This window comes from Humulus lupulus, chromosome 1 (assembly GCF_963169125.1).
Source record: "Humulus lupulus chromosome 1, drHumLupu1.1, whole genome shotgun sequence".
In the NCBI taxonomy this organism is placed as follows: domain Eukaryota; kingdom Viridiplantae; phylum Streptophyta; class Magnoliopsida; order Rosales; family Cannabaceae; genus Humulus; species Humulus lupulus.
This window is the reverse complement of record NC_084793.1, coordinates 83,173,486-83,198,441: the sequence shown is the minus strand read 5'-3', so window position 1 is coordinate 83,198,441 and position 24,956 is coordinate 83,173,486. Positions and strand designations below refer to the sequence as shown.

The following is a 24,956-nucleotide window of genomic DNA, read 5'->3' as shown; positions in this document are numbered from 1 at the left end:
TATGCACTCATCTTTGCAGCCTTTGCAGGCTTGGGGTTGTTGTGTTGTCCACCTTTCCTCTTGTTTTCAACTTTCGAAGATGAAGCTGGGTTAGCTTCAGCCTTAGCTGGATCAGCAGTAACCGCAGTAGTCTTATTTTCTTCTCCTTTACTAGGTCCACCCATGATAGGCTCAAAAATTTGAAGCTCGTTCATGAGCTGCGTCAGACCATAGTTGAGTTGATCACGAATGTGCAGACACGGTGCCATTCGAGCATTCACGGTCCCATCACGTATGTGTAGAGATGGTGCTATCCGAGCATTTATGGTGTCATCACGAACGTGCAGAGACGGTGCTATCCGAGCATTTAAGGTGCCATCAAGAACGTGCGGAGACGGTGCTCGTTCTGGGGATTCCTCATTCATGACGAACTCGGAGTTGTCACCAATCAACTTTATGTTGATATTTTGCTTCCAATTAAGGAAGTTTTCTCTAGTGAGTTTCTCCATCGAAAGTTGAGAAAGGATGGGAGTAGACACAGACACTACTTAACTAACTACAAATTATCAATAAAATAGAAATCAATCACATTTACTCAATAAAACTCCTATTCACACAAATTTTAAGAAATAGCGCAAGATATATAAAAAATATGTAAGATATGAGAAAAAATACCAAAATAATTATATATCTATTTCTTTAGGTTTTTAACTAATCAATGATATCCTTGTCCCGGTTGGCGAGAGTAAAAAATACCACTAGTTAAATAAAGTTGTAAACTTGTTTAATAATGGACACTATTATTAACAACCTACTATTCGATCAAAATAAGAAAACAAAATCTCTTATTTTATGAGCTAGACCCACGATTTCGATAATCATAGATTTAGTCCCAGTAGTCACCGTAGGGGTAAGTCTAGTAGAATTTGACCTATAATTATCTATCTTTCAAAATCTAACCTTGTCAAAATAACTAATGAACACCTTCCGTAGGGAGACGAATCAAAGTGTCTCAAGGCTCCATTAAGTTATAGACTATGTTAAACCAATGGTGGAGATCAAATATAATTCTTAAAATAAGCTCACTATAAAAAAATAGTATTTTTATTATTTATTTTTAGAAAATTATTGACTAGGGTTCTCCAAAAAATTGAAAAGATTAAATTTTTTTAAAACCAAAGTCTTATAATTTCCTATCAATTCTAAAGTGTCACATTGAAACAAATTTAATTAATTTAGAATTAATTTGTTGCTAATCAATATTTAGGTTTGACTAATATAATGAACCTATACAATTAAGTCCAACCCAGGTAAATGGGTCTTAACAATTGGGCTTGTATGGAGGAGGGTTGGGTTCAGTATGTCGTTCCCACTACAAAGGCCCCCATACTTCGATACAAGGTCCAAAAAACAGGAATTTAAACCTTCGTTTTATTAATTGATTAGGCTCACTGTAGTCATGCAAAGCAAATGAGCATTCACAAGTGGAATTACCCACAAGAGAGGAATTTAAACTTTACATTTCTAATGGGCACAAATAAAACCTTTCATTTTATGAATATATTATTTGGCAAAATCCATATATCTAGCAAACCTATGAGCCACTATATGCATCTAAGCCCAATTGCAAAAATACCACATATAGTGCAAACAAACATGTTATAATTGGATGGGCCTAATCATGTTACTATATGAGTAAGTCTATGAATTTATGAAAAAATACCACAATTTATTTCATTCGCAAAAATACCACAATTAATTTTTTAGAATTTATAAAAAAATCGAATTAATTAATTTTTTACAAAAATAAGTCAATTTAAATTAAATTTATCAACAATTAACAATAGTTAATTTAAATTTCATTTATCAACAATCAACTTGGTTTGGGATAATTTGAAAAAAAATATTAATTTAATTTAAATAAGATTATCAACAATTAACCAAAGTTAATTTAAATCTCATTTATTAAAAAAATATTTTATTAATTGGTTGAAAAAAATGATATTTTTCAAAATTTAACCAATTTAAAATTTTAAAATCAATATCTTAACTGTTTTAAAAAATATCTTAAATTGTTACAACAATAATTTAATATTTTAACCATTTAAAAAAAATATTAATAGGTATAACAATCCTAAAATATCTTAAAACAGTTAAACAAATTCAAATATCCATGAAAATATCTAACTAACAAATTTCAAATTTCAAATAATTTAAATATTAAAAACTATAGAATAAACATATATTTATATTTTCAAATAAAAATTTATTAAAAATATCAAGTATTTAAAAGAAAATATCTTAAATATCTGATATCTTAATTCTAATATTTTAATATATTAAAAGATTTAAAATTAAGTTGTTAGTCTATTTTTAAATTTGAATTTGAATCTTTGTAGAAAATATATAATTATTTAAATCTCAACCAACAAAAATATCTTATTTCAAAAAACATTTTTAAATGCAAAAACAAATCTGATATTTTTGGCTTTCATTATAAATAATCAACTTTCACAATATTATTTTCTTTGATTAAAAAAAAATTAAAAAGAAAAAAATGATGGTGGAGGCGCGCATGGGTGCGTGCGGGTGAGCAAAGTGATTGACCATGTCAAAAAATGATTTATATTATTTTATTGATAATAAATAAGATTACAAAGAAATTGGGTTTTAATTAGGGCATAAAACCCCAACAGTTTAATGGTGGCCTCTCAGAAATTACGACCCTATTTCCAAGCACATCCCATCAAGGTTCTTACTAACCATCCCTTGTCGTAGGTCCTTAAGAAGTCGGATTCATCTAGGAGACTCCTTAAATGGGCAGTTGAATTAAGTCAGTTCGACATTACCTATCACTCGAGGACAACCATCAAGGGGCAAACAATGGCAGATTTCATCACCGAGAAAGACCTGGGGATGCCCTAGTTTTCGGGCCTACGTGGACGGGTCTTCCAATGAGAACAGAATTGGAGTGGGTCTGATCTTGGTCTCCCCCGAGGGACACAGGGTCCACAGTGCCCTAAGGTTTGGGTTCGATGCTTCAAACAATGAGGCTGAATATGAAGCACTCATCGCTCGAATCCGAGTGACCCTTGAGCTTAAGGTCGAGGGTCTTGAAATATTCAGCAACCCAAAATTGGTAGTCAATCAAGTGCTAGGAGAGTACTAAGCCCAGGGGACAAAGATGGTTGCTTATCTGGAAAAAGTCCAAGAAATGTTGCACAACTTCAAGAAGTTTTCCATACGAAAAGTGCTACGGGAACTGAATTCTAATGCCGATGCTCTGGCTAAGCTTGCCACCACCAAATATGCTGAGTTAATCAATGTAGTCTCGATTGACTACTTGGCTGCTCCGAGCATCTCAGCTCTCGAGGAGGTAGAAGCAGTTTAGCCAAAGGACGGCTGGATGGAGCCCATTGTGAAGTACCTTGTATCTGGGGAGTTGCAATAGGACAAAAAAGCAGCTCGGAAGCAGCTTTACCAGACACCTCGGTACCTCATCATGGAAAGTAAGTTGTATAGGTGAGGATTCATTTCCCTTGCTCCGATTTATGTCTAGGCGGGAAGCCAGTCTTATACTCCGGTAGTAAATGAGGGCTTTTGCAGAGACCATGCTGGGGGGCAGAGCCTCGCCAAGAAAGTGTTGAGACAAGGGTACTTGTGGTCCACTACGAATGGTGATATGATAGATTATGTCAAGAAGTGTGACAAGTGCCAACGCTTCGCCAACATACCCCGAGCTCCTCCAACTGAGCTCACTCAGATGACTAGTCCATGGCCCTTCGCAGTCTGGTGATCAACTACTTTACAAAGTGGGTCGATGTCGAACCCCTTGCTACCATCAACTCCAAGAAGGCACTGGACTTCCTTATCAAGAATATCGTTTTCCATTATGGGCTCCCGAGAAAGATAGTCTCCTACAATGACCTACAGTTCGACAGTGAGTTGTTCACGGATTTTTGTCAAAGGCATGGGGAGATGAAGAGTTTCTCCTCCGTAGCCGACCCGGAGGCAAATGGGTCAGTGGAAGTAGTCAACAAGATGCTTAAATCCAACTTAAAGAAAAGATTGGAGCAGGCGAAGGGAGCTTGGCCTGAGGAGCTTGGCCCGATGAGCTACCTAAGGCATTATGGAGTTACCGCACCATTCTCCATGGCCTACGGGTATGAAGCTATGCTCCTAGTTGAGGCAACAATCTCCATGCACCGAAGAGATACATAGGATCCGACAACAAATCACACTTTACTTTGGGAATCTCTGGACCTAGTGGAGGAGCTCCACGAAGCTTCTAAGATTCGGGTAGCTTCCTACTAACAGAAGAGATATTTTAACTCCAAAGTGAAGGATTGAAAATTTAGGGTTAAAGATTTGGTGTTGCAAAGAGTTTTCTTAGCCACTCGAGACCCTGGTGTTGGGCCCTAACTGGGAAGGTCTGTACCAAGTCGAGAGCACTATATGTCCTGGGAATTACAAGCTTGCCTGACTTGGTTGGGAGTTAGTACCCCACACCTGGAATGCTGAGCATCTCCGTCGATATTACCAGTGATGTGAGCAATGTATTTTTGTTATCAAATTCTATAATCATTTTGTAGCCTCCGAGCAAAAGTAATGGAAACCGTGTAGACAAAACAGGGTAGAGAATTTAAAAGAATTTGCTTATATTTTAGTTTCCCTTTTTATCCTACTCGTACTACTCGTAGAGCGCCTGCTTGCTGGCCTAGACAAGTGAAAGCAAACTAGTCTCTGATTACTTAGGGGCATGGGGTTAGGGCAGCCTCACAGAGTATAGTGTCTCGCAGAGGATGACCTAGCAAACTAAGCTTGTCACAAAGCGGAGTCAACCTAGTGTCAATACCCAGGGAATAGAAAAATCTATTGAACTAAGCAAAGTCTGGGAAGTCCATGACTCAAAGATTCTAGCAGCACAAGAGCGAACTTGGGTCCCCTTCCGAGGACATTGAGCTCGAGGATCCATGACCAAGTTTTTAGAACTCGAGAAGCGAACAGAATCCCAAGTCATCTGTACTTGGGCCCAAAACCTTGGGTTTCCAAAACTTGAGCACTGTAAGGTTAATCCTAGCGCTGGAATTCAATGACCTGGGAAGCTAAGCTAGTCGACGAGTGAATCAACCTATGTGCCGTGGGACCCCTAAGCCAAGACCTAGGAAAAATCCTAGCGCCAGAAAAATCCAAGTAACGTGAGGATAGACCTAAGGTATTCTCCCGAGGACAGCACACGCCCGAGGAATGAAAATCAGGTCCCAATCCTTAAGAGGTGAACAAAATCCTGAGTCATTTCTACTCGGGCATAACCCCAAAATAATCACCCTGGCGATGAGAAATCCAAGTAATGTGATTGCAAACTTGAGAAGTGAACAGAAATCTAACGTCGTGGGGCCCAACCTAAGGACGTGAAACTCAATTGCATGCTCTGCGGACTTAGAGCCCATGGAGAATGAGTTCATGACATCCACGTGGCGGAGGTCCAAGTAGTTGTACTCGGGGGGCAGGGTAGAAAGCCCAAAACAACATCCCGAGGAAAGTATGCCATGGGGCGCAATTATCTCAGTACATTTGACCACCCACAGCATGAGTGATTGGCACTCAAGGATGTGAATGGAATGCGTTAAAGTTTCTCCCAAGGACAACGAGCCTAGGAACAAACACTAAATTCCCAAAGCGCCAATTCTGAGATAGGAAACCTATAACCCTATAGCGCAATAGACCTTCTAAGGCCCGAGTTATTGGGACTCAGGAGTCTAGGACCATCAAGTTTTCTACTTGACGAGGTGTTAAAGTTAACTCTGAGGACTGCGTGCCTGGGAGACAACACTAAAAGCTTGAAGCATCTAAACACAGAGAGAGATCTTCAAGCTCTAAGTATAATGGATGGGCTAAGCCCCGAGTTGTTGGGACTTGGGACATAGGGCAGCATTAAGTAATCCCACTTGACATCGCACAAAAAGTTAATCCCAAATACTAAGAGAAGTTGATAAATACTTGGGCCACTAAGATCCGAGCACAAGACCTAAATCTCTAAGACTCGAGGCCCATAAAATGTGGATGGGTTGGCATTAGGTTACGTTGAGTGGTGTGAAAACCCAGCTAAACTAGTGAGACCAAATTGCATATCTATTATATGTTAGCATGTTAATAAAAAGCAATAATGGTAAGAAAATTAGTGCAAGTTGTAGAGGTTAAATGGTATTTACAATTGAGCTCGAGGGCTTGAGCATTTAATTGTTTGTACCCAAGTGAACAGAGGCACGCGAGCCTACTTACCCAAAGAAACAGAAATAAAATATCTTCGGGCCATCGTCCTAAGGGACTTCCGCCACCACCTCGATGACAGGATCCATCTCGGGAGTACGACTGGCCGCTGTGGCTTCCCTTTCATGAGCTACCTTGGCCTCCTCAGCACAGAGACGATCCTCAAGCATCATCCGCATGTTGGGATCCTCAATGAATGATAGGTCCATATACCTGTTGAATTTCCATGCCACAAATAGGGTGTCAACTACCATCACATTGAGATCCCTCTTTAACTCCTCTAGTCATCAGCACAAGATGCGGTGTGTGCAGCTTCTTCTCCTCGCGGCTCAAACGGAGTTCTTCCCGAACAACTTTAAGCCCCACTGACAACTTGCCTTTGACCTCCTCCACAGACCGAGTTTGACTCGCGACATCTTCTAGCAGCTTTGCAGAAGTGTTCTTGAGAGATGAAAACTTTGACTACTCTGTGGCCAGCCGAGTCTCCAACTCTAAGGCACGGGCCTTTAGATCATCAAAGACCTTCTAGATCAGCAAGTGCTTCGCTAGTGAGACCGTAGTCTCCTTGAGTTGAGCCATCTCCTCCTGAAGTTCCTTCAGCTTGAAGGACCTCATGGTCACGATGTCCCTAAGCCGTTGGTTGAAGGTCGCGTTCTGCAGTAGAACAACACTTGTTAGATCAATAAAAAAACTATGAACAAAAGGGGAATTGAAGGTTTTTTTGCCATACCCTCAAGGAGATGTGGTGGCTGGCAGCTATTAGCGAGATCTCATTGTCACTTCCACAACAAGGAAAGATGCGGAAGGGCATGTCCCACAGGGACCCTGCCAATCCCTGGAGTAGCTTCGCGGTGTGTGGGGTCGTCCTTTCCCCGACTCTCCCTGCGAGTAGAGGCTCTAACTCCTCGCAGCTGGGTGGAGCAACCAGACCTTGTGGTCTGTCTTCCTGCAGGTACTCTGTGAGGACTTTGAAATCCTCGTTGTCTTCGTCAAGATGGGTGTTAAAGTACTTGACATCCCATCTGTGCCTTGAAGTTCTCGAGGAAGACCACTAGGCGAGGTGTCCTAACCAAAGGATGGTCGGACACCCTATAATGGATTTCTTTTCCCTTCCGAGAAGGCCCCTCATCTCGAGGGGGGAGACCTCAAGGTCGATGACATCTTCTATGACCATTGGCCCCAGAAGAGTGGCCAACAAGGTAGCTTCTGGGACAGCGGGAGCTGCAGGAGTTGGAGGACCTGCCATTGGGCCAAGGTAATGAACTCCAAGGGCAGGGGCACCATGATTGACACCTTCGAGGTGTCTATTTGAGAGGGCCCCATCTCTTTCTGTTGCTTCTGCCTGACCAAGTTGGACAGGCCCATGTTTTCTATGCAAATAAATAGAAAAGGTTAATCTTCGGAAGAAAAGTAAGGAAGCAATCTATAAAAACCAGCATGCATGCAAGGCACAAAATAAATCTCCTTAGGAGCCCCGCTGCAATAACGCTCCTTCAAGTGAAGAATGGAATGGGAAAACTCATGGATGAGTCGACCCATTTCTTGTGTTGTGTTGGTACCGTATTGACAAATCCATATCGCGTGCATGGATGTCATCTCGTCCAGAGGCACGAGCCCTTGGGGGTGTTTCCTCCTCTTCGGATGGCGGAGAAAAATGTTGATAAGGTCTTGGTTGTCTTGGTACTCCTCATCGATCCAAGGACTCTTCGAAACTTACCCACACTCAAGGAGTGATGGCGAGAATATGCAGTGTTCAGGACTAATTCTTTCCCCTACGTGATGGGCGTAGTTAACAACTATTGGGGATTTACCTTGAGGCACAAAGGATGATTTGATCCCAGCCTCGAGCTTGGCTTCAAGCTCCTCGTCTTCTTTCGCATCTGTGGCAGCTTGGATAGCGCTCTATACACTCCTCATGGAGACGTTGTTCGTACTCGTATTAGGCCTTCGCCGCAATGTAACAAATGCAGAGCCTAGCCTCGTTAAGTGATTTCTTCAAATCATGAAAGTCAGTAAGAGCCACTGCGCTTATCATTTGACCCTCCTGAAGCAAGCCGTACTGTCCAAGATTGGCCTCAGTGACGAGAAGACTGATATTCTTCTCCTCCTCTTTCACTTCCGAGCATCTGGTCATCAGATTCCGAACATCTAGTCAGGCCTAGTATCGAATGCATTCAATTTCTTGAACCTTTTATTGTAGGAATCAATGAAAGGTGTGCAGTGGAAAGGACCTGAAACAAGAAATTGTTGAGACTAAGGAAAAACTATAGGCAAATGACTAATAAATTGAATAACCCAAGAGGTGACACTTACCAACCCTGGTGAAGTCCAGGAGAAGAGCCGGGTTGGTCAACGTAGGGAAGCCACTTACCCAGAAGAAGTGGTCCTAGTAGTCCCTCCTGTGGTTCTCGTTGTTGCACGGGGCCTTGTACTTCATCCCCGAGTACGTATGCTTCATCAGCGTGTAATATTTGTCATGATCATCCTTCCTCAAACATGGTCAGAAGCTGTAGATGTACAGTATCTCAGCTGGGGAGGGATTAGGCCAATTCTGCCTCTTGTATAGAACATACAGCCCGACCAGCACCCGATATCTGTTCGCGGATAGATGGAATGGAGCTATCCCGACGAACTTCAAAAAATTGACATATATTGGTGCAGCGGTAATGCTGCACCAGCTTCAAGAAGACATGCACTCCAGGCCTCGAGGGCGTGGATGCTCTCATGCGCCCTCTCGTCCTCCCGAGAAAAACGCACCCACATTGCAGTGGTGTCCACCCCATTTTTAGTTAGACAATTTTTATGCGTTTAGTGTTGCTCTGTTGGCTCGCGGTCCTCGAGAGTAACTTTAATGCTAGGTCAAGTGGTTACTCGATGCCGCCCTATGTCCCCGAGTTCAACGACTCAGGACGGGGCTTCTTGTGGTACTTAGATCTTGCGGATTCTCCTACAAATGTGTTAGATGCTTGTGCTTCTAGTGTTTCATCTTAGGCTTGAGGTAATAAAAGAACTTTGATGCGGTGTCAAGTGAGGACACTCAACTATCCTACATCCCCGAGTTCCAACGACTCGGGCTTGAGGAGGTCCTGTACTGTAGGGTTCGTCCTTAGTTCTTGACATTTATTGTTGCCTTACAGGCTCAATGTCCTTGAAAGTCATCTCGTATCCTCGATTCCTAATGACTGGGGGCTTTTGGGGGGGATTCTAAATTCGCCCCCCGAGTACACACCCCGGAACCTAATAATTTGGAAGTCGTGAACTCATTATCCTAGGCCTATGAGGTTGAGATCCTTGCCATATGACTAGGACTAGCCTCGATTTCCAACGACTCAGACCTCGGGAGGTAACCTCAGTCCATATTCGCAGAGCATTCAACTAGTGCCTGAGTACCAACGACTCAGGCTTCCATTCACATCTCGAGGAATGGGATTTGTTTCTCCCCAGGTGCGCGCTGTCTTTGGGAGAATATGTTAAATCCAATCTCGCGTTACTTGGATCTTTTTTTCTTTTTTTCTTTTTTTTTTTAAGTAAGTCATTGTATTGAAAAAGAACAAAAAATACAGAAGCTGAAACAAAAAACAACTCAGGATGACAGATTACATCTCAAATAAGGAATGAAACCAAGCTAACTCATCAACATTCACTCCTTCTAAACCAGTGTAAAAAAATCTATTATAGACAACCAATTTAATCATTTTGATCGTATACTGAACATACCAAACTATACCTTCTCAATAAGCTAAATTTCTAACTCTCCGTATATGGTAAACAAGGCTTGCAAGTATAGTCCAACTCAAAAGTTTCGGGAATCTACTCATCTTGCTTTGTTTTATCCATTTAAAGATGCATTCAACTGTACAATAACGGGTCCTAACTGTCAACCACATCAGAATGTGGTGAGCACACTAAGCACTAAAAGAACACTAAAATAAAAGATTATTATGAGATTCTTCCTTCAAACCACAGATGCAACAGTAAGGATCAATATTCATTCCAAAATTTCTCATGCAATCCTTTGTTTTCAATCTCCGTAAAGGTAAAGCCACATAAAAATTCTTTGCTTAGGGACAGTAACTCTACTCCAAACATCTGCATAAACAAATCTGGTTTGCTGGTCATTTTTTAGAACTTTAAAGATTGCGGAAATGGAATAGGAATTTTGCTCAAAACTATTCATGGATAAAAAACTTTTGATTTTCTCTTTAGTTCTCACCACCTGCTGCCAATACCAGCTACTATCACTAGGAACTGAATACTCCCACCAATCATGACCTTTGAGATAAACTGAATGAACCCATTTCACCCAGAGGTTCTCCTTGTTCATGGAGATATGCCAAACATGCTTCCCAATCGGTACCATATTTAAGTAAGCAATATTTCCCAATCCCAAACCACCTTCAAGCTTCCTCTTACACACAATGCCCCAAGAAACAGAATCGGTTCCAGTAAACTCAGGAGAACCATGCCAAAGAAAATTCCTACAGATTTGATTGATTTTTTCCAACAAGGCCTTCGATAGAATCATAACTTGAGCCCAATAAATTTGAATAAACATTAGTACTGCATTCACAAGAGTAAGTCTACCAGCTAGGGACAAATGACGAGAGCTCCAAATTCTAATTCTATGTATCATCTTCTCAGCCAAAACACTACACTCAGCCAAACTAAGTCGTTTAGAGTAGATCGGGATCCCAAGATAGTGAAATGAAAGCTGGCTTTTGATAAACCCCGAGACTAGGAGAATTCGATTCACTTCTTCATCATTCATACCATGACAATAAACTGCCGATTTACTCACATTAGCTTGTAAACCAGAAGAATCAGAAAACCTTTTAAAACCTTGCATAAGACGCACTATTGATTTAAAGTCTCCTCTACAAAATAGAATAACATCATCTGAAAAACACAAATGAGTTAATTTAAGCTCTTCACACCTGTAATGGAAGTGAAAATCGGCCTTGTAAGCAATCTTAGTTAAGATGTGAGATAAGTATTCCATACAGATGACAAAAAGAAGGGGAGATAGAGGTTCCCCTTGTCTTAAACCCCTCTTAGCCTCAAAGAAACCATGAAGAGAGCCATCTAGCAATAAGGAAAAGCGAGGAGTACGCACACAGGTCATAATCAGCTTCACAAATTTAATTGGAAAGTTTAACTCCACAAGCATTTCCTCTAAAATATCCCAATCAAGGGTATCATAAGCTTTTTTTTAGGTCCAATTTGATCATGCAGCTGGGATGCACATTTTTCCTCCCATACTGACGAACTACATCCTGATAAATCATGATGTTATGAGCAATAGAACGCCCATGAATGAAAACCCCCTTATTCTGAGCAATTAAATCTGGCAAAATACTTCTGAGTCTCTCAAAAATCAATTTTGTAGCCGCCTCATACAAGACATTATAGAAAGAGATAGGCCGAAAATCACTAACAGAGGCTAGACAGTGAGTTTTTGGAATAAGCGTGATAGTAGTATTGTTTATCTCTTTAAGAAAATGGCCCAAATGGAGAAAGGATAAAACATCCTTACTAACTTCAGCTCCAATAAGATCCCAATTAGATTTATAGAAACCACTACCATAGCCATCCGAACCCGGAGCCTTTTGATTCGGAATGGAGAAAATAGTGCGCTTAACTGCTTCAAGTGTAAACTCTTGGAGAAGCATCTGTTGCTGCTCATTAGAAACTCGAGGCCCCAAGTTAATCAAAAAACTTAACACCTTCCTTCTATTACACAATTGAGAACCTAAGAGGTCCTTATAAAAGGAGAGGAAAGCCTCGGAAACACCATCCTTAGAATCCACCCATTGCCCATGCATATCTTGAATGGCATAAACCGTATTAAGGGACCTTCTTTGCTTTAAGCTTTGATGAAAAAGCTTTGTATTGTCATCACCCTCCATGAGCCAACTAACTTTAGCCTTTTGTTTCAAAAAGGCCAAATAGTTGTCCTGGCAGTTTCTATAGTGCATACGAGCTGCAATCTCTTCATTAATTTTCTCCTTGTTCAAAGGGTCTGATTGAAGAGAGCTTTGAACCTCATGCATATGATGCATGGCGTGCAGCACTTGAGCATGAAGATCCCTGAAATGCTCATGATTCATCTCTTTAAAAATCCCTTTTAAACGCTTAAGCTTTTGGACAACTTTAAACATGTAAGTGCCTGAAACCTCTTGAAACTAGCTGCTTTTAATTATCTCCTGATAACTTGGAGCAGAACTCCACATATCAAAGTAACGAAAAGGCTTCTTTCCCCTCATCACCTCCGGATAGACTGACAGAAGAGCCGGGCTGTGGTCAAACTCTCCTTCGGGCAAGAAAACGGCTTCATCAGTGGGATATAGGGATGACCAATCTGAATTAGACAACACTCTATCTAATTTATCATAAACCCTATCATCTCCACTTTTCTTGTTATTCCATGTGTAGAAATTTCCAGTGCACTTAATATCACTAAGCTCACAAAACTCCAAGCAATCTTTGAAATCCAAACAACCCAGTTTATGACCCCTCACAGTAAATCTTTCCTCTCCAAACAAAGTAGCATTAAAATCACCCATCATAATCCAAGGACCAGCTATATTCCTTTTGAAACTTTTCAGACTATCCTATAAGCTCATTCTCTCAATAGATTTGTTAAAATCATACACAAATGTAGCATGAAAAACAACTCTTCTTTTCGGTTGGACAAAACAATGAATACATTGAGTTGTGCATAAAAGGACATTAACATCAAAAAACTCCTATCTCCAAGCTAAAATTATTCAACCCCAGAGTTCTTAGCTAAGTTAGTTGTGAGGCACCAACCCTAAAACAACTTCAAATATCATTGTCCCAGCCTTGGACCTTTAATCCTAGTCCCTAGTAAGCAAACCAAACCTAACTTCTTATTACAGAGGAAATTCTTAACCTCCTGCTGCTTCTGCAACTTATTAATACCCCTCACATTCCAACTTAAGATTCTATCCATGGGAAACCGGAGGCACTTTCCCTCCCATTGTATTGTTACTCATGTCACACTAAATTTGCCCAAACTTGAACTCCTCCACATTATCCTTCAGAATTCCAAATGTATTCCCAACATTAACAGGCAATACCTGCATTTGAGTAAACTTCCTAGTTGTACGCACAGCCTGGAAACCTTCTTGATCTTTGTCATTTGGCCCCGACGCCATAATAGAATTGTCCAACGTACCCAGCCCTGATGCAACTTCTTTGCTCTAATCAATTGTCATAAAAGTCTCAGAGGTTGTGCCTATGATCTTAGGCTGTCAAACTATTTTAATTTTCTCCATATTCTTAGTCTATTGTTGTTTGCAACACTCCAAATATTCATGCCCCATCCCTTTACATATTGAACAAACCGTCGGCTTCCATTCGTAGTGAATATCAACTCTAGTCACTTCAGTTTTTTCATTCACAAAGCTAATGGAAGAGGGAAAACACTGAGTCAAATTAACTTCCACCATGACTCTAGCAAACTGCAGACGATCCCTATTTTTTGTAGCCGAGTCTTCTCTGATTGGCTTGCCCACCTGACTAATCTTGAATAAAGAACGTGTGCCCCAATATTTTAATTCCAAGTTATGTATTTGAACCCAAATTGGCACTGATCGAATATCTTCCTTCAAGAAGCACACATTTGGATCCCAAGCTTTGATCATCAAGGGTTTCTTGTCAAAAAATGAATACCCCTTGCAAGCACATTGTCTCTACTTTCCATGGATGTGAATCGAATGATAAAGAGTCCATGCTTCAATAATCAAAATTTATCAACCCCTGAATTCCTCCAAATACGCCTGAAATAACCTTCCATTACTTGAATTGGAGGATTTGCACCTAAAACCCAGCAGACCAATGATGAATTCCAGAAATTGACCTCCTCTTCAATGTCAGCTTCCCCTATTAACACATAGCCTCCACTATGTTCAGACTCCTGAGAAACCTCCTGAAAGAATCCTCTGAATTCGCCCTAACCTCAACTAACTTCGAGTGACAGATAGGAGAAATAGGGATTCCAGATTTATCTTTGGAAACCGCAGCTCTGGTCATCGTAGCAGAGAAAGTCTGTTGAATCTCTGAACGCTTCTGCAACAACATTTCAGTCTCCTGAGGATCGAGAAAATTGTTCTCCTCTGGATCATCAGAGAACTCAATCGCCTCGATTCCTAGCAATTCATCCATAGATTTCGTTTTCTCCTCACATCAGATGATGCCAGCCCTTTCTTCCTTACCAAATCACACTTCGATCTCACTGGAGTGTTCTTCTTCCTCGCCGAACTGCTCTTTCTCCCCCTCCCAGCCATGGCCACAGCTCAAGCTGCAAGAGAGAGATAATTTTGCATTAATTTTATTTATTTATTTTTACTTGGATCTTTTCAACACTGCACTTCTGTCAAGCCACTTAGCTATGGGATCCCATGAAACTAGAGGTGCTTCACTCGTTAACTAGCCAAGATCCCATGTCATGGACTTCCGGACATTATAATGTTTGAGGCATATGGAGGACTTGGGCATAACTCCTCGGGCACAATGTCAATGGGAGGCGTCCCAAGTATGGCATGAGACTAAGTATAGAGTACTCTGTCTTCTATTCGCATCTCGAGATGAAATGACTTTAGCAGAGCTCCTCGGACGCAATGTCCACGAGAGGTGACGCAGGTCCATTCTCGCACTACTAAGATTGTTTGTCTAGTCTCCAGATGCTAAGCCCTACTCTGCTTGGAAAAAGTTTAGTTAACTAGGTTTTTCTATTGTTGGGGTGGTGACACTAGGCTTAGTTCGCTTTTGCCAAGTTTAGTTTCCTAGGTCGTTCCCCTCAAGGCGTGATGTTGTCCAAACTCCATGCCCCTAACTGATCGGAGACTAGTCCGTGTTCACTTGTCCAAGCCAGCGAGCGGGTGCTCTTATACATAGCATTAACAGAATAAAAGAAACCAACAAATACAAGCAGATAAACAACTATCTTTTCTACCGTGTTTTATATACACAGTTTCCATTAAATGCGCCCGGAGGCCACAAGGGAGATTACAAAAATTAACATAGTCATTACTCATATTACTAGTAATACCGGCAAAGATGCTCGGCGTTTCAAGCATGGGGTATCAACTCCCCATTTATTCGGGCCAATTTGTATGTTCTCAAACATACAACACTTTGGACATGGTATGGGCCTTCCAAGTTAGGTCCCAACACTCCTACACCAGGATCTCGGGTGGCTAAGAAGACTCTTCGCAACACCAGATATCCGACCACAAACTTTATATCCTTCACCTTAGAGTTGAAATACCTGGCCACCTTTTGCAGGTAGGATGCTACTCGAAGTTGAGAAGCTTCATGGAGCTCCTCCACTAGGTCCAGGGATTCTCAGAGTAAGGAGTGGTTTGTGGTCGGGTCATATTTGTCGCGTTGGTGCGTGGAGATTGCTACCTTAACTAGGAGCATGGCTTCATACCCGTAGGCCATTGAGAATGGCGAGTGGCCGATGGAGGTCCTTATAGTGGTGCGGTAGCTCCACAATGCCCTACACAGCTCCTCGGGCCAAGCACCTTTCACCTGCTGAAGCCTTTTCTTGAAGGTTGCATTGAATGTCTTATTGACTGCTTCCACCCACCTGTTTGCCTATGGGTGGGCGACGGAAGAAAAACTTTCCTAATTCCTTGTCTCTGACAGAAATCTGTGAATACCACACTGTCAAACTGTAGACCTTTGTCGGAGACTATCTTCCTTGGAAGCCCATAGCGGCAAACAATGTTCTTGATCAAAAAATCTACAGCCTTCTTAAAAGGGATAGTAGCAAGTGGCACAGCCTTGAACCACTTCGTGAAGTAGTCGACCGCCACTATCGCATACTTCATTCCTCCTTTTCCCGTGGGCATTGACCCGATAAGGTCAATGCCCCAGACCGCGAAGGGCCAAGGACTCGTCATCTAGGAGAGCTCATTCGAAGGAGCTTGAGGTATGTTGGCAAAACGTTGACACTTGTCCCATTTCTTGACATAGTCCATCGTATCTTCGTTCATGGTGAGCCAGAAGTATCCTTGGCTCAAGATTTTCTTGGCGAGGCTTTGCCCCCCGGCGTGGTCCCCACAAAAGCCCTCATGCACCTCTCTTAGTATCATGTTGGCTTCTTGCTTTGACACGCACCATTATAGAAACAACAAATACCCTCGCTTGTACAATTTGTCGTCCATGATAATGAACCAGTGCGCTTGGTAGAGTAGCTTCCAAGCTACTTTTTTGTCCTGTGGCAACTTCCCTGAGACTAGATATTTAGTTATGGGTTCCATCCACCCATCTTGGGGTTGGATTGCCTCCACTTCCTTGAGTGCTAAGATGCACGAATAAGACAAATAGTCGATGGGGATTGCATTAATTAGTTCAGCGTCCTTGGTGGTTTCTAGCTTGGCCAAGGCGTCTGCATTCGAGTTCTGTTCAGACGGCACTTGTCGAATTGTGAATTTTCTGAAGCCATCTCTTGGGTCTTTTCTAGGTATGCGGCCATTTTCGTTCCTCTGGCCTGGTAGTCCCTGAGTACCTGATTAACTACTTGCTGGGAGTCACTGAAAACCTCAATCCCCTTGGTTTTAAGCTCGAGCGTAACTCGAAGCCCAGCGATCAGGGCCTCATACTCTACTTCATTGTTGGAGGCATCGAACCCAAATCTTAGGGCTTTGTGGACTGTGTTCCCTTCAGGGATACTAAAATTTTGCCTACCCCAACCCCATTTTCATTCGACGACCCATCAACATACAACTTCCATGTGGGTCCTTTTATTGAGGCGTCCCTAGAACCATCATGATTTCTCGTGCACTCGGCGATGAAATCTGCCAGTGCCTCCCCCTTTATGGTCATCCTCAGAAGATAAACGATGTCAAAATGGCTGAGTTTGACAACCCACGTGAGGAGTCTCCCAAACGACTCCGGCTTTTGGAGGACTTGCCGCAAGGGGTGGTTCGTGAAGACTTTGATGGGATGTGCATGGAAGTAAGGCCTTAGCATCCGAGAATCCACCATCTAGCATAAGGTCAGTTTTTCCATGAGTGGGTATGTGGACTCTACTCCAAGTAGCCTCTTCCACACATAATACACGGAATTCTAGACACGGCCTTCCTCGCGGACTAAGGCGGCGCTGATGGTATTCTCATAAATAGCTATGTAGAGTAATATGGGGTTCCTTGTCCACAGGCTTTGATAGAATAGGAGGGTTTTCCATATAAGCCTTCAATTGTAGGAATTCTTGCTCACATTCATCCATCCTTTAAAACCTCTGTCCTCCTCGGAGGATGTTAAAGAACGGGATGCACTTGTCTGTTGCCTTGGAAACAAAATGACTCAGTGCAGCGATCCTATCAGTGAGGCTTTAAACATCCTTATGCCTTCGAGGGGATGGCATGTCAATCGGGGCTTTAATCTTTTTGGGGTTTGCCTCTATTCCCAGAGCACTGATGATGAAGCCCAGGAATTTTCCCGAGGCAACGCCAAAAGTGCACTTCTTGGGATTTAGTTTCATCACGAACTTGCGAAGCACAGAGAATACCTCCATGAGTTCCCTCACGTGGTCGAGGGTCGTTCGGGACTTCACTAGCATGTCATCCACGTACACCTCCATATTTCACCCTTACTGCTCTTTGAACATTCAGATCACGAGCCTTTGGTAGGTGGCCCCAGCATTCTTTAGCCCGAAGGGCATCATCTTATAGCAGTAAACTCCATTGTCCGTTCGGAAGCTGGTGTGCTCTTGGTTCGCGACATGCATGGAAATCTGGTTATACCCCGAGTACGCATCCATGAAGGACAAAAGCTGAGGTTGCATCGACCATCTAAACAATCTTCGACAGTGGGAAGCAATCCTTAGGGCAGGCCTTATTCAGGTCGGAGAAGTCTATGCAAGTCCTCCAGGAATTTTTTATCTTAGGGACGAGGACTAGATTGGATATGCACTTGGGATATTGTGCACCCCCCATGAAACCTTTCACAAGTAGTTTGTCCACCTCCACCTTTAGGGCTTCCGCTATAGTCTGGTCAAATGTCCTCCGCTTCTGCTGGATTAGAGCGACGTTTGGATCAACATTCAAGGCATGGAAAATGGTTACTCGATGAGGCCCTATGTCCCCAAGTTCAATGAATCATGACGGGGGCATCCTGTGGTACTTATAGCTTGCGAATTATCCTGCCAATGTTTAGATACTTGTGCATCTAGTGTTTTATCTTAGGCTCGAGGTAATAAAAGAACTTTGACGCAGTGTCTAGTGAGGGCACTCGACTATCCTACATCCCCGAGTTCCAATGACTTAGGCTTTAGGAGGTCCTGTACTGTAGGGTTCTTCCTTAGAGATCGACATTTAATGTTGCCTTACAGGCTCAATGTCCTTGAAAGTAACTTTAATGTAATCACGTATCCCTGATTCCTGATGACTCGGGGCTTAAAGGGGGGATTCTTTATTTGGCCCCCGAGTACACAGCTCGAAACCTAATTATTTTGAAGTCGTGAACTCATTATCCCAGGCCAATGAGGTTGACATCCCCGCTCTATGACTCGGTGTGCCTAGATTTCCAATGACTCGAACCTCGGGAGGTAACCTTAGTCAATATTCGCAGAGCATTCTGCTAGTGTCCGAGTACCAACAACTCGAGCCTTCGTTCACATCTCGAGGAATGGGATTTTTTTCCTCCCCAGGCACGCACTGTCCTCGGGAGAATATGTTAAATCCAATCTCATGTTACTTGGATCTTTTCAGCACTGCGTTCTTGTTAGCCCACTTAGCTATGGGATCCCACGACACTATAGGTGCTTCACTCGTGGACTAGCCAAGCTCCCATGTCATGGACTTCCTGATGTTATAATGTTCGAGGCATATGGAGGACTTGGGCATAACTCCTCGGGCGTAATGTCCCTGGGAGGCATCCCAAGTCTGGCTCGGGACCAAGTACAGAGTACTCAATTTTCTCTTCGCATCTCGAGATGAAATGACTTGATTAGAGCTCCTTGGGTGCAATGTCCATGGGAGGTGACGCAGGTCCGTTGTAATGCCTCGACTAATTCTAAGACATCGGACCATTAAAAACTACTAAGACATAAAGAAAACATAAACCATAAAGAAAAAATGAGATCCCATTATTCTTACATAAAAACATAAAGAAAACATAAACCTTTAATATATTTGTCCAAATACTAAATCCAGAAAAATTAATACATATATTGAAAAGACTCAAAAATATAAACTTCATCCTCGATCTTCCAGCAGTCCATTCATTCCGTCCATCCCGAATACACATGCCAAAGCTGCCATGAATCCATCCCGCCATCCAAGCTCATTTTCCTGCACCATCTAAAATAAAAGGAATGAGCCTAATGCCCAGCAAGGAAAATCTACTAAAAACATATCATAAATCATAAGACTAAAAACATATGCATAAAAACGTAAATCATAAAAACATAAGACTACAATATTAATGGCCATTAACTCATTACTGTAGTATGTGATAAACCATCTAGATCCTCAGTCTACTAATCGAGGTAGGTCAGATCACAAAATAGTATATGATAAACCATCTAGGTCCTCTGTCTACTAATTGAGGCAGGTTTAATCATAACTGTAATCCACAATAATGATAAAAATCTTGGGATTTGATTTGCTATCTAAGCAACTATAATACACAAGTGACTATAACATAAAACATATTCATATACATATATAACATAGCACTATAACATATCATATCATATAAACATATCATAACACATATAATCTAACCTATTTTCCTTACCAAAAAATCGGGATATTGGAGGTAAGAACGAGATTGGAAAACTCCTAAAATCAAATAGTAAGATTCATAAGTTTCTAAAGAAATGAAGATGAAAAGGAGATCTAAATCATTAAGATGGAAACTTACCGAAAAACCTCAAGTTTCAAAAAACTTAATCACCTAACCAAAAGCCATAATAACAAGTTAGGATGTGAAAGAAAATAAAAGAACTATACTGAACTAAATCTAAGGATAAGAATACCTTTGATAGACTAGAACTCCGATCTACACCTTAATACCGAGATATCACTCTATCTTACTTCCCAAGTGTTTAGAAAATCTTAGATTGAAAAGCTTTTAATCCCAAAACCCTAGTATTTTCTCTCTAGAATAAACTTAGCAGCTTGGAGCCTCTGAAGAATGCTTGAATAATGAATGAAATGGCTGAGTACTAAGTCCTATTTATAGAGTTCAAGCAGTGAAACTAACCCTTTTTAAAAAGAATAAATAAATGAATATGAATTGAATAAATTTGAATTTTCGGTTCAACAGATGCCCAGAACTTGGTCAAAAACGTTCAGGAGCAAATCTAAGTTGTTAAGGGCTATTTCTAATTCGGTTCCACGAAATTTCGAAAACATCACAAAGGGCCGACATAAAACCCCCTATAGGCGATATATCGCCTGCCCCTATGTCCCGAGCTGCCGTGGTTTCGTGCGTGCGAAGTCGACGTATTTTCCGTATCAACCTTAGGCGACATATCGGCCCCTATAGCTGTGATATATCGGCATACGCTGATATTTTAAACACGTTTTTGCACATTTTTAGCACACTTGAAGTTTGTTTAAACATCTTTGACTGAGTAAAACATGATCCTAACAACTATTGGAAGGATCTAGAGCTTCTAGATCTATCTTTTATTAATTTATTCATATAAAATCCTTAAATCCATAATAAACATGCATGTGACAAGTGTCACGTTCTTAATTATTCTATCTAAATCATAGGTTATAATAAATAATATTTCTAGGACCAGCTATATTAATCAAACCTTATATTAAAATTAATATTTCTAAACTATAGGTTAAACTTCTAAAATCCATAATTATTTCTACGAGTTTCCAACTAAATCTCGGCTTGAACCAATAACCACGAAAACTACTACTAAGATTCCAAGAAGCTACATCTGTTCTCGTTAAGATTGTTTGTCTAGTCTCTAGATGCTAAGCCCTACTCTGCTTTGAACAAATTTAGTTTCCTAGGTTTTTCTATTCTCAAGGTGGTGACACTAGGCTTACTCTGCTTTTGCCAAGTTTGGTTCCCTAGGTCGTTCCCCTCGAGGCGTGATGCTGTCCTAACTCCATGCCCCCTAAGTGATCGAAGACTAGTCTGCGTTCACTTGTCAAGGGCAGCGAGCGGTTGCTCTTATACATAGCATTAACAGAATAAAAGAAACCCAAAAATACAAGCAAACAAACAACTTTCTTTTCTACCATGTTTTATATACACGGTTTCCATTAAATGTGCCCGAAGGCCACAAGGAAGATTACAAAAATTAACAAAGTTCACTACTCATATTACTAGTAATATCGACGAATATGCTCGGCGTTTCGAGCATGGGGTATCAACTCCCCATTTAATCGGGTCAATTTGTATGTTCCTAGACATACAATGCTCTCGACTTGGTATGAGCTTTCCTAGTTAGGTCCCAGCACTCCTACACTGGGATCTCGGGTGGCTAAGAAGACTCTTCACAACACCAGATATTCGACCCCAAACTTTATATCCTTCTCCTTAGAGTTGAAATACCTAGCCACATTTTGTTGGTAGGATGCTACTCGAAGCTGAGAAGCTTCATGGAGTTCCTCCACTAGGTCCACGTATTCTCGGAGTAAAGCTTGGTTTGTGGTCAGGTCATACGTGTCCCGTTGGTGCTGGAGATTGCTGCCTCAACTAGGAGCATGGCTTTATACCCATAGGCCATTGAGAATGGTGAGTGGCCGGTGGAGGTCCTTGTAGTGGTGAAGTAGCTCCAAAATTCCCTAGGCATCTCCTCGGGCCAAGCGCCTTTCGCCTGCTGAAGCCTTTTCTTTAAGGTTGCTTTGAGCGTCTGATTAGTGCTCAAAATACCATTTTATTAGTTTGAAAGTTTAAAATTAATTAAGTTTTAATTAATATTTTCATGAATTTATTGTAATATATTTTATATTTGAAAATATTAATCTTAATTTAATTTGCGTTCAATTTTCAAGAAATAAAATGTATTTTGGCACAAAGAAAAATGAAGAATAAAGAATACAAACAAATGACATTTTTAAAGACAATTGTTAAGAAAATTAGGCCCAAACCGAGCCCAGGCCCAAAGTCTTTAGCAATCACTCATTATGAACCATGCGAGCCAGCAGCCGAGCCAAGCCGCCTGAAGCTTACCTGACGCGCGCTTGCCATGATCTAACGAGTTGTCCCATCCGCCTGACGCGCTTCCCTGACAAGCCAACCAAGAGACACCATGCGTCCCACTACCTAGCGGCTGTCCCCCACGCCCCAACACCATGCCTGCCGAAGCCACTCACCGCATGACACGTGGCCAATGTGTCTCTTTGACTGGTGCAACTTGTCTCCCACTTGTCCCACTTTACACCAATTTTGCAGCCATTTTTTCCACTCTTTTGTACACGATTTTAACACATTTTGAGTCCTATTGTCACTATAAATAGAGAGTCAAATGTAGTGAAAAAGTATCATATTGTGGAATTAAGTGTGGAGAGTATAGTTAGAGAGAAAAACATTTTTTTTCTTATTTTTCTTTCATTTCTTTTACACTTTTTCGAGTGAAAACAATGCCTATTTTAGTTAAAATCTCTTGTGGAAAGGCTAAAGTGAAGTTCATGTTTCACATTATATTTTTAATATATTGATTCTTTATTTTGTTCTTCATTTCTATATATTTGTTACAATTGAATTTATTTTCTTCTAATTTTTATTCTGAATTTATTAGTGTCTTTTACATAAGTCTAGTCTTGCTCTTCTTATGTAATTTAGGCTCTTGATTTAATTTAGGATATTTGTTATATTATATGCTTTTTACTATATTCTGTCATTGGTATTTTGTCGCTCTAAGGTATATAATATGATAGGTTTTTAAAATTAGAAGTTAGTATAATTTAATTAAGAACATATTTTAAGGTGAGCTTTATTATATATATTTTCCTACTATAATTAATGGTGTAGAATTATAGTTGAGTAGAATGAATCAATTCTATTAATATATATATATATGTTTGCATGAATGAAACTTATGTCTTCCATATTTTCTTTCTAATTCTAATTCCTCAATTTTGTTTATTTAGTGTTTAAAAAAAAAATTCTTTTTCAAAGTTACATTATTTCCAAGTTTATTATTTCTAATTTACTAATCTTTCTTTTTACTTGTATTTTACCTCTCTGTGGATACGACATAGTTCGATTACTACTGCGGCCACTTAGGAGTTTATTGGATGATATCAATTTTTGGCGTCGTTGCTGGGGAGGTAATTCTCCAATTAAAGGTTTGCATAGTAAATTTTTTTTTTTTTAAAAAGTAGTAAAATTGTTTTAATTTCTCTTTTAATTTTTTTTCCTTAGTAATTTTTATTTTTTTATTTATTCATTTTTTTTTTGTTATTGTTTTATTTTATTTCTTTATTTTACTTTTAGGTTTAGAATTTTATTTTCTAGATTTATGTTTTTTGCGAAAAAGAAAGCATGAGATTTTAAATCATAAAATTTTAAAGCATAAAAAAAACAAAGAATTGAGAACATTTGTGTAATTTTGGAAATCAGTAAAAACCAAACTTGTTTTGTCTTAGAAAAAATGGTTCTTAAATAAGCTCTGTGTTAACGTTACCCTCCAACCTTTTCTAAGAACCTTGAGAAGTTCTAGAAAAGCTCTTTGGCCTAAAGTGGTACCTTGGCAGCCTTCCCAATTGTCCTGGGAATACTTTTGGTGTATACTTATTACACTATTACACACTTGCGCTTATAATACTTACAAAATAAAAAATAATAATAACAAAAATTTATGCCACGAAATAAAGACGCACTAGGGAGATTCGTGAGACAACAAGTAGAAGCTTTAGAAAACTCTCCTAGTTCGTCGTTTTCTTCTATTCGTTCAAATTCTCCCGATTGCCCGAGACTTCCTGAACCACCCACGATGGCTCATCAAGATGAAGTCCAACCAAGAACGCTACAGGGTTATTTACATCTTACGCGTACAACCATACCTTCATGCATAATGTATCCCAACAATATGCCGAATTTCGATTTCAAACCCGGAATGATTAACCTTTTACCAACCTTCCATGGGTTGGAAAATGAGAGTCTGTACGTGCATATACGGGAATTCGAAGAGGTGGTGGCTACATTCAACAACCGAGCTGATGTCACCAACATTGTGAGATTGAAAATTTTTCCTTTCTCTCTCAAAGACAAAGCAAAAAAGCTGGTTGTATTCCTTAAGGCCTACATCTATCGGAATATGGGACGAAATGACAAAAGCATTCTTTGCCAATATTTTCCGCCCCATAAGACTAGCAGCCTTAAGAGGAAAATCTCTACCTTCATCTAGAAAGACCATGAAACTTTCCATCGGGTCTGAGAGAGGCTTAGAGATTTGATAAATCAATGCCCACATCATTGATACGAAAGCTGGCGTCTGATCAGCTATTTCTATGACGGTCTCACAACCGGAAAAAGACAATTCATAAAAATGATGTGCAATGGCGAATTCCTACAAAAAGATCCCGATGAAGCTTTCGAGTACCTCGACGATCTCGCTGAAAAGTCCTACACATGGAATGGACCGAGTCCTATGCACAAGCCACGATCAACTGGAATCTACCAATTGAGGGAAGATGACAACGTATAAAGCCAAATTGAATCATTGAGACAACAATTCGAGACTTTCAAATCTC

The 24,956-nt window shown here is 40.6% G+C and overlaps 1 non-coding gene across 1 annotated transcript; it reads right to left on the bottom strand.

Moving 5' to 3' along the window:
* Window positions 1-24,577: 24,577 nt before the first annotated feature.
* On the bottom strand, window positions 24,578-24,684 carry LOC133813117 (small nucleolar RNA R71). The gene has a single exon (XR_009884159.1). It is a non-coding gene; the product is annotated as a small nucleolar RNA R71 (small nucleolar RNA).
* Between the last annotated feature and the right edge of the window lie 272 nt (window positions 24,685-24,956).